This window comes from Microtus ochrogaster, chromosome 16 (assembly GCF_000317375.1).
Source record: "Microtus ochrogaster isolate Prairie Vole_2 chromosome 16, MicOch1.0, whole genome shotgun sequence".
Lineage (NCBI taxonomy): Eukaryota > Metazoa > Chordata > Mammalia > Rodentia > Cricetidae > Microtus > Microtus ochrogaster.
The window spans coordinates 11934999-11946010 of NC_022018.1; the positions used below are offsets into that span (position 1 = coordinate 11934999).

The 11012-nt window shown below is 45.7% G+C and overlaps 1 protein-coding gene across 4 annotated transcripts in view; it reads right to left on the bottom strand.

The window, feature by feature from the left end:
- Window positions 1-11012, bottom strand: part of Lhcgr (luteinizing hormone/choriogonadotropin receptor) — a 54393-nt gene that overhangs the window by 34815 nt on the left and 8566 nt on the right. The gene's annotated exons all lie outside the window — the stretch shown is intronic.

Below are 11012 nucleotides of genomic sequence, written 5' to 3' on the forward strand. Positions count from 1 at the left end.
GGATAGCCCCAAACAGAGCTACACCAAGTAAATAGTCACCAGTTCTGAAGCGTTCTGCTTGGTTTTGAAGGGTGGACAGGAAGCTATTTGGGGTCTGAGGAAACAAGCGGGGGAAAGACAATCGGAAGCCCTGTGAGTGGGAACAGGAAAGATCCACCGGGATATGTTTCTGTCTCAACCTCATGACCTATTGCAGGGGCCTTTTTCCAGTCTCTGAATCGGTTCACTTTCTGCCTCTTGTCAGATCCTGGGCATCTCGTGGCATCTGAGGGAGGGTTTCCTTCGGACACTCAAAGCCAGAGGGACCACCTAAGAATTCTTACAGTTGTCCCCAAAGCTGCACAGGATGTAAGTACCGAGAAAAGCATGACAGTTAACTACAGCAAAGCCAGTGCTGAGGGACCTGGGAATGTCTAAGGCCCCTGACAGAAGGAGAATTTAGGAGATGCAGTTCCAAGGCAAGGACAATTATTCAACCATTGGTTGAGTGTTTGCAGTGGCTCAAGACATTTGGGCCTAAGGCTATGAAGGAAGTAGATCAGGACATATCCTGTGACAGTATACGCGTGAGAACAGCCTGGTGGCTCATGGTCTCTCACTTCCTCTCTGATAGCAAGCTTCAGTCAACGGGTGACAGAGAGGACTTGCTGCCTTCAGAAGCTTCCGTGTAAGTGTTGTCCATCCACCTATAACTTCATTTAATCCAAAGGACAGTAGGACAGTGGGGTGAAACGGGTACTTCCTTTAACAGGAGAAATTCGGTCGTGAAGAGATTGAGTCAGTGGATCAGGGAACAACCAAGCAGGCTGCCTCAGAATGCCTTTCCTTTTTTTGCACTGAATATTGCACATTTGAGTCCTAATCTTTTCTCTGTTGGGAAGCAAAGCAATATACCTTGTTTCTCATGGAAGACTGTTCTAGAGTGTTCTACCCTCTCTGTTTTTTCTCACAAATCCAGTCACCAGCAATTCCTCCCTTGGATAATGCAGAGGAATTTCAGGAACTTCATTTCTGGAAAAATGCTTTCACTCAACAGTTTCTTAGAGACAGAGGAATAATGCAAACAAGGTTCTCTGGGTCTGTTCGTGAGGACACCCCTCCCCCAACATTCTTTAACCAGAACTTTCAGAGCAGCAGGGGCAGTGGAGGGAGAAACCTCCTTTGCCATGGCATCTTTGTTTCCTATATTTCTCCTGGAATTCTGTCTGCTTGGCTTGCTGATTAAAAACACAGTTTTATTGCTTCTCCGCACTGCCACGCCAATAAATTTCCGAAAGAGAAAGCTGTATTCTACTGTGCCCCATGCAACATCAATAAAACCGACAGCCAAATTCCGGTGCCAGAATCTTTATTGCTGGGGATAATGCAGCACAGAACATATTTTGGAGAGTGTTTACATAAAAGCTTCAGCTGAACCCTTCAGAGCTGTTTATTCATGCAAATGGCGCTCACAGCTGAAGCCTCTGGGCAGACAGCCTCCCCTTCCAAATGGGAGCACGCTGTGGTTCCCACAGGAGCAGTTTGCTTTAGATTTGACCAGGGAGGCTGCTTGAGCGGTTGACTGATGTAGGACTGGGGGATGAGGAGCAAAGGTTGGACAGAAGCGAGAGTAGCTGTAGATCATGCACTGGCTGTCCCCAGTACAAGATGGAATTCTGCAGTTGATGTGGACTCTGCTGAGCAGGGAGGGAGCTGAGATGAGGATAAAGTCCCCACCATCAACAGGACCACTCAGAAGGAGGGCGGCTCTGTGGGTGTGGCTAGGTCTAGAGGAAGGCCTAAGGCCAGAAGGAGAGAAGGTAGAGGGAGGGGGTGCCTGCTGAGTCACTAACCTCTTCCCACAAAGCAGCTGGAGATCATGGTCCCATGGTTCCAAGACAGATCCCAACTGGTTTATCACTAGCTCATATTTTTATTCCAAGATATCATGTTTTCATCTCTGATTTGTCTTCAATTGACAACAGTTTCTGTGCAGCCAAGCGCCTGTTTTTCATCTTTGAAAGCATTCATTCATGATGTGGCCCACATTTTTTTTTATATTAAATGTTCACACATAGTTATGCAGGGCACTGTGACATTTTCACACAGGTATGACACATGTTGGGCAGATGAGTAATTGGTACGTCCACCAGCTCAGACCTGCTGCATTTGTGTGTGTGTGTGTGTGTGTGCTGGAAACTGGGAAACCTTCAAAATCCTCTCTGCTTGTCAAAACATTGACATAGTCATTTAATTGTTGCCACAGTTAACCTACTATGCTGTAGGATGACGGAGTTCAGCCTCCTTCCCAGCTGTGGTTTGTAAAGACCCGTTCAGATGCCCTGCTGTCCAGGGTGCTCCCTTCCTGATGGGTGCCTCAATTATTCTTTCCATGGTGGCAGGAACAATGACCTAGATAAGCCCACAATCCTATTCCCACGAACACTAAACACCGACAAATAAAACCCATGAGTGTTTTCATAGTTTCAGAATGTTACCAATGCTGAGGAAAGAAGAGCAGAAGTCAGAAAGGGGATTCAAAAATTAACTAAAATCAGAGACTCGAGTGGCCAATGAAACCCCAACATGCAGGCCCCCTCATGTTACATTACCCCAAATAAAGACATATGCTCAGTTAAGTCCCTGTATCCGAGAAGCAAAAGGAGAAGAAAATTTTGTATTTTGACTGACCGTCTTTTCCTTTTCATTTACTTCTGAAGTTAGACATATTTTCATTAAAAAAAAAATGTGGCTGTCAGGAACCCCTGTGGAAAAGTTGTTATAGAGCAGAAGTCGGGAGAAGGGTGACAGAGGCCAGAGGAGAGAGGGAGGCCATGACAGTAGCTCTTGAGGCCAGTCCCCAGAAAAGAACGGGTGCTGTGCGCAGAGCAGAGAAGGCAAAGGAAGGCCTCTCCCTGTTCCAGCTAAAGCAGGTGGGTGACACTCCTAACTAACTATACATCTCTCCCTGGGGGACCTGGTGAATTGTTTTCTCTGTGGGGGCCTACCACCCCAGCTTCCAAACTTCCAAATAAATACGTGGAAACGCAGTTTTACTTATGAATGCCCGGCCTTAGCTTGACTTGCTTCTAGCCAACTTTTCTAACTTAAATTATGCCGTTTCTCTAACCACACTTTGCCGCTGTGCCTTTTGTCTTTCTTTATTCTATATATCTTTCCTTCTTACTCTGTGACTGGCTGTGTGACTGTGTGACTGGGGTGGCTGGCCCTTAGCCTCCGCCTCTCCTCCCTTTCTCATTCCTCCCTCTTCCATATATATTTTTCCTCCTATTTATTTTCTCTGCCCGCTAGCTCTTTCTCTCTGCTGCCTTGCTATTGGCCATTCAGCTCTTTATTAGACAAATCAGGTGCTTTAGACAGAGTTAAACAAATGCAACATAAAAGAACACAACACATCTTTGCATCATTAAACAAATATTCTACAACATAAATGAGTGTAACACACCTAAAAGTAATGTTCCACAACAACCTGGTGATTGAAAACAAGAGAAAGCGGCAACAGAAGGGGCCTCGTTCTTAGTCGGCCTCTGGAGCCACCAGGCAATTGCCAGCATAGAGAAGCAAGGAGTCTAGGATGAGTGGGAAGAACCAGGGCCCAGCAGAGCCCAACTTGCAGCATGGGCTGCTCTCTGAGCGGACAGCCATGGCACCATGGACGCTGTGCCGATTTCACCTTTTAGTCTCACCATTTGAGACTTTGGCATATCAGTGATGCAGTACAGGTGACACCTGGATTATGGCAAACCCAATTTGCCTGTGACTTTGAGGTTATGACAGGTAGTTAGCTGGGATAGCAAAGGCTGCCTCTGCTTTACCAGTTTTGGGATGGTCTCTACTCATTGAGTTTGTGGGTTCCAAGCCACATGTGGCTAAAACTTCAGAACTGGTCTCTACTCCTTCGGGTCGGAACAAAGCCACTTATAATCCAATGATCCTGCAAATGGCTACATGTCCTGGTTAGTGTTACTGTCAACCTGAGTCTTCCAGGAAGAGGAAGCCTCAGCTGAAGAACTTCCTGTGTCAGCGGGCCTATGGTCATGTCTGTGAGACTATCTTGATGAATGATTGATGCAGGAGAGGCCAGTCTACTGTGGCCTACACCATGCCTTGGAAGGTCTAAGAGAGCCAGAGAAAGAGGGGTCAGTTAGCTGTCCTCCATGCTTTCTGCTCCATGTTCTGCCCTTACTTCCTTCAGTGAGGGAATGTTGCCTGCAAGTGTAAGCGGAAAGAAAACTTACTCCTTCTAGTTTCTTTTTGCCAGAATGAAACTAGAACATTGTGGTTCTTCTAAAGTCATGGGCATATTTTAAATGGGATGGAATCCTCTTTGGAGAGCAGGGATGCCCCTAGTGCCCACTTCCAAGCCATTTTGGCGCCCCCTAGTGCCCACTTCCAAGCCATTTTGGTGCTTGTTTTACCCAATTTCCTTATCTAGTAGGTAACCCCAGATGCCGTCTAGTCCTTCCTCCCTGTCATCCCCAGCACCAGATCCCCATCCCTGAGGGGGAAACACTGCCTGAGCACAGTTCCTAGCTATCTGTGTAGGATTAACTCAGGAGCTCATGCTGCTGAATTCTGGCTGCCCGTCAAACTAAGCCTACAGGCACAGATAGAGACCCTGTACTGGGCTGTATTTCAGTAAACTCTCTGGTGAGCTTCAGTTCATAGGTGCATCCTCTACGCCACCTCCATGGACTGGTGCTTGCAGATGCGTTACCCCCATTCTTCTCCCAGGAGCTGTGGAGGAGGGCACCACCCCTTCTCATGGTGGTCGTCCCTGAAAGGACCACCCTATCTTTCAAAAACATTTTAAAGCCTGAGCCGTTAACTGTATCCCGTTTCTGCCCAGCTGCAATGGCCAAGCTTAATTCGTGCCAGAATTAAGCAGCTGAAAATTCATGTAATTTAGATAAATCCAATTTCCATGAAGAAAAAAAAAGGTCAGTTTATTATGCGTTCCTTAGTCATTTCTAATGTCTCCTAGGTCCTTGGGGATGGGGCTTGAGTTTGGTAGCACAGAGAACTCTGGAAGGAGCCAGTTTGTCCAGTTCACTGGCTGGCCAACCAGCTCTCAAAGTAAGGTTAGTTTGGACGTGCCTTGTTCCCCAGGAGGGCTCCAGGGGCCCCACCCCTAAGGAAGCAGAAGGATTCAGAAGTCCTTGGTTAAGAAAACCTATCAATTGAGATACATTTGAATTATCAAAAGGTCTTTGTTCTACAGAAGGATTCACTGCAGGGTTCCTTGAAATAGCAAACTCTCTAGGTGAATGAAAAAAATAGGCTTCAAGTGACACTTTTTTAAAAAGACAGGTTCTGACTGCACAAAGCAAATGACAGCTGCGGGGCTTTCACCTCTGAGATTTCTCAGAGTGCAATTACTTCCCGAGCAGCCCCACCTGAGACACCGAGGCAGCGCTCTGCCCAAGGGAGTGGAGGCCCAGAGGAGAAATCCGGCATTCATCTGAGTTCCCCAAACCTGGGTAAAGTCTTTGGTCATTTTGTGGAAGCTCTTCCCTTTCTTTCTGCCTACTATGGGACAGGAGTGAAGTGATTTTATTAACTTCTACCTCTTTAAGAGAGTCCTCCCCATTATCCATTCAAGAAAGGTACAAACACACATACATTTTTCACAAACCATTAGCTCATTGCTAGAGCTACACCCTGAATTTTAAAATAGAGGGGGGAAAAAGAAGAACTCAGAGGTCAAGGCTTTTGATTTAAAAAAGCAAAAACAAAACAAAACCTTTTTGTACATAAAACTATTGAAAAGTGGGCTGTCTCTTTAATTTCAGAGAATGCTAATGCTTTTGTGTTTATTACATACAGTCTGTTCTACATTTAACAGACACAAGATTTTCCTGATCTTTTTGACCTTCTCAGCAATTGCAATAAAGTTGGCTTTCATTTAGAATGAAATGGAAATGGTTTTACTTCTCGCTGGGGATAGCTTTATCCTGGCCTCTATGCTTCAGATTTGCCTTGAGAGATCTAAGGCTTCCATGCTAACTCAACCTGAGGTATGTGGAGCAGATAGCTACTTACATCAAGAAATCTTGGGGTGCCCCTGGAAATGACAGTCAGGTGAATAGCACCATGATTTGCCGGACACACTTCCTGTGTTAAACCCATGAGCTGGAGCTGGAGCAGGAGGCACCTACAGGTTCTCTGTCTCAGTTCCTCGCTGCACAGAGGCAGACTCAGGCTGGGAGAAGCGCATTGACTTCCTGAAGCATGTGATAATTCAGGAACAGATCCCTGTCTTGGTCACCACATTGTGGTTGTCTTTGCCAAGTGTCAAGGGGCCCAACCCTACAATCTTGTGCTTTCCTGTGAAAAGTCTCACCTTCTGAATGGAGCCCTTGGTGTTTGGAGGGCACGCTCTCAGTCTTTAACTTGAAGATGCCGCTACAGTCCTTTAAAGGCCCCCAAAGTGGATTTTCTCTCCTTCCTCTGTCCAATTCTGGGCCTAATGACCTCACTACTTTTAGCACTGCCTGCGGTTTGGGGATTTCCAGGTGTTTATGCGACCACGTCCCCTCTTCTGCCATTGATTTTCTGGTTTCTGGGGCTTCTGTTTCCACACAGTCTCTTCTTCTGGTCCCTTTGTTTGTCACTAGCCCTCATTCTTGGTCATTCTCTACTCTACCTTGAACATTTTGGGGTCTCCTAAAAGATTTTTCTCCATTCCGCCTGGACTTCTTTAACCCTGTCTATTACTGTTACTGACAATTCCGCTATGCCACTCTGGTGCTCAGGACCTTCTCTGTTGTCCCTTAGCCTCGTTCACTGGCAACAAAAGACTTAGAGTGTACTCATGTCTTAATCTTTGTACTTTCTACCCCCGTTTCCTACACTAGACAGCCACTAGCCCACATGTGGTTGGTTCCCAATCAGCAGCAAATGTGTCTGAATTCTGATGACTTGCAAGTCTCAAAAACATACTACGCTTTGAAGAAACCTTGGTAAGAAAAATGTCGTATGGCACAATACGTTTTGTATTGCTTGCTAATTGGGGTGATATTTTATATATACTAGACTAAAAAGTTTATTAAAATTCATTTCAACTTTAGAAAACTTCTTAAATGTGGCTATTAGAAAATTTTAAATTATGCTCACGGCTCACATCTTACCTCTGGATAGCATCTTTCTAGACAGATCTAACTACTTGGGCTTCTTGAACTAGCCTCACACGTCTGTGCTATCATTCCCATTGTTTCTGCCATCTGCACATCTTCATCCTGCTCCACTGACCAGATTCTCCCCTTACTTACAGGTCCCTCTCAGACCACGCCCTGGAAGGAGCTCCCATATGTAACTGTGTGTGCTTTCTCTCTGGAGCAGTGTGAGGAGCACAGAACATGCATGCTGAAACCACAGCACTCAGCTTCACATCGCGGCTTCGTTTCAGATCAGTAGACCGCAGGTCATCTGTGAAAGCTAGAGTTTTGATGCTAAACTTGAAGACACCAAGACAGAGAGAGGGTAGGGGAAGAGATAACTACCACTAGGAATGTTTGGAAATGCCTTCTGCAGACCTACTATTTTATAAGCTTCCTAAATATATATGGATCCATATAAAAGAGTTCAGCTGGAGTTATCGTGTAGATTATAACTACAGAGATAACGTCTGTGGTGGTGTGAGTAAGAACGGTTCCCACGGTGTAGGCGCCAGGGAGTGGACCTGTTTGGGAGGATTAGAAGGATTCGGAGGTGTAGCCATGTTGGAGTAAGCATGGCGTTTTGGAGGAAGTACGTCACTGGCGGGTGGGCTTTGAGGTTTCAAAAGCCCATGTCAATCTTTTTCTCTGTTTCTCTGCGTGCAGATCAGAATGTAATGCTCTCAGCTACTGCTCCAGTACCTGTGTGCCTGCCACCCTGCTCTCTACAATGATGATAAAGGACTCACCCTTCGAAACTGTAAGTAAACCCCCAATTAAATGTGTTTTTTTATGAGTTGCCTTTGTCATGGGGTCTCTTTACAGCAATAGAACAGTGACTAAGACAACATTTTTCCCAGAAGCTATAGGTTGTCAAATGCAAAATCCACTGCCAGGTGTGGAATACTTCCCTCAAGTTGTTGGTCAGGGGTGTCAGGAAGACCCCCCTCAAAGTATTAAGGGCTATTCTCACTTCCCACAAGAACTCAAAGATAAGACCCTATTTCTGAAGGTGCCACACGTGGTTCCAGAATCTGGAGAAATCAAGTTGGAACTAATCAAGTTGATTTCCTCCCTACTGGCTAGTTCCATGGGTCTGGAAGGGGCTGTGTAGGCAGCTGATAGTAAAAATGTCATCAACAGTCTTACTCAGCTCTAAACTTGATCATTTGCAATAATGACAGTGTGACAAGATGTGACCTGACTGTAATAGTGGCATAAATGTTAGGTTGGTTACTATTTTCTGGTTGTATTTAAGGTTTACTCCACAGGAGTAAATGCTTTACCAGTAAAAAGAATTTGGCTGAGAACCCACTGTATCAAACTGCCCTCCAAATTCCCATTTCTGTGCCCATGGATTAGCATAGCTCTCAGCTCTTCACAGTGAGGTTTCCTTGTCTAATAGACAGTAGCTAATGCAGAAACTCATCCCTGACCACAGGAATGAGAGTGTTGTGGAGTGCTCAGCCGGAAATGGGACATCTGCATCTGCCCCCCCCCCCACCAAGGCTAAGAGTCCACTGCAGAAGACTGGGCAGAAAGACTGTGAGCGCCAAAGGTCAGGGAGCAGAGTGAAATAGTGTCTTCTGAACATGACAAGATTGCTATACTCATCAACTGGAACCAGCTGTGATGGCTGCAAGGGAGGCTCATCATCCCCAACTCCTGAAGAGCTGTTGCCAGTTGGTGGCTTCTGCAAGACGTAGAGTCAGTTTTAAGGGTGTGGTCCTTAGTAGGCTTATCACTCTCCAGTCTATGAGTGTGTGGGCAGTTCAAATTGGACTTGGTAGGTTACTTTATTTTTAAGTGAGATTGTAAAGCTGGCCAGAGCTACAAAGAGATGGATCTAAGAGGAGTTAGGCCGGGGGAGGGGTAAGAGTGAATATTATCAATACACTGTATTCAGTTCTCAAATAACTAATAAAATATCACACTTAAAATTCTTACGCAGTATTAACCCAACCCTTAGCACAGGACAGGCACTCAGGCTGCGCCTCTATTCGTAGCTTTTTGCTGTGAATGGCTGAGGCTGTCTGGACTGTGCCTTACAACTCCAGTTCCTTAGCAGGGACCAGCAACGACAGGTTCAGTAATTTGGAGTTGGACTCCAAATTCTATTTGTCCTGGGTCACTCTTGTGTCTATAAAGTACACGTTTCTTGTTCTTCACTTTGCCTCTCCACTGGTCAGGGACAGGATGACTGTGAGCAAGGGTGGCCATTCCCACTTGGTACTTTTCTCTTAGACTCAGCTTTTTACAAGCCCCACTTGGTAACCTTTTAGGGAGATGACAGAGAACAACTTTTCGTGAAATGTTTTGACTCTAGGGAGCCACTTTGAGAGTTCACATTTGCTCCTCGATTTAAACCATTCCAGCCAGTTGGAACTTCCCCAGTGGGAAGTGCAGTTTGAGTGACTCTCCTCTGGCCATTTCCAGAGCACCCAGGAAGCTCCTGCAAGGACTCCATGAAATGCCCTGTGAACGAAGATGCTAAGAAGATCCTGTGGATAATGGCTTTTCCAAGTCATTTGTGCAACAACTAAATTAAAAATATAAAGCCTCTGAGGAAAATGGTAAACACATCTAAGCTCTTACTCAAAATCCATTTAAAGTTTTCTAAAGACACAGAGCAAAATAACTCAATGTGCCCTCTAAACTAGAATTCTTCCAGCAATAATATAACATGACAAGAATAACTCTGGTAAATGAAACTCCATGCTGAATTCTCCCCAGGGAATGGCTGTGTCATCCGTAATGATTTCTCAAAAATATTTCTCAGAGGTAGAGAATATTACATTGTCAGGGCAGCAACCCAACAGATATGCTTTAGGAAGAAGCTCCTTTATTCATTGTAAGTTTCTCATGCCCAACACTTCAAAACGACTTTCTCCTTTTTTCTTTGGAACTGAACATGTAAATACTGGCTGCAGCTGATATACCAAATACTGCTAATTCATCTGAGGATGGAACTGAGGTACCTGCAATCATACAACTCACCTTGGTCAACTAGTCCTTTACCAAGGCTTCTTTGCTATTTTGGCTAAAATAGGTGGTTCCTACCACTGATCTCCACCATGTTTGTGATCGTCATCTGGTTTGTAACACCTGCATTTCCTTCAGTCACCTGAACACTGGCCTTTCTCTTATATGGTTCCTGGATGTCAAGGCTTGGGGTTTTGGAGCTGTATTTCAGAGTCTAGACCTTAAATGGCCATCAAGTCAGAGCTGACCATTTCCAGGGTCTAGCCTGAAGCCTGGGCATGGGAAATGAGGAAAGAAAAGGAGTTGAAAGGAGCCTGGCAGTCCTATGATCTGAGGCTGAAATCATTTGGTCCTGGGGAGGGATATTTCAGAGGCGGTTCACACAGGTTGTCAGAATATTAGACTCCAGGCAATAATGAGCTCTGTTATTTTTAGATTTTAACTTATTTGCCTCCCAGGTTGAGTAGAACCAGTGGATTATTTTCTCTAATGCCCTTGGATGGCAGATGCTGTTGTGTGGTGGTGTATCTGTGCTGTGGGTGACAGACACTTGTTGTGTGGTGGTAGATCTGGGATGTGGTTGGCAGATGCTGCTGTGCGGTGCTGTATCTGTGCTGTGGATGACATGCTGTGTGGCAGTGTATCCAGGTTGTGGTTGGCAGATGCTTGCTGTGTGGTGGTGTATCTGTGCTGTGGGTGACAGATGCTGTGTGGCGGGGTATCTGTGTTGTGGGTGACAGACACTTGCTGTGTGGCGGTGCATCTGTGCTGTGGGTGTCAGACACTTGCTGTGTGGTGGTGTATCTGTGCTGTGGGTGACAGACACTTGCTGTGTGGTGGTGTATCTGTGCTGTGGGTAACAGACACTTGCTG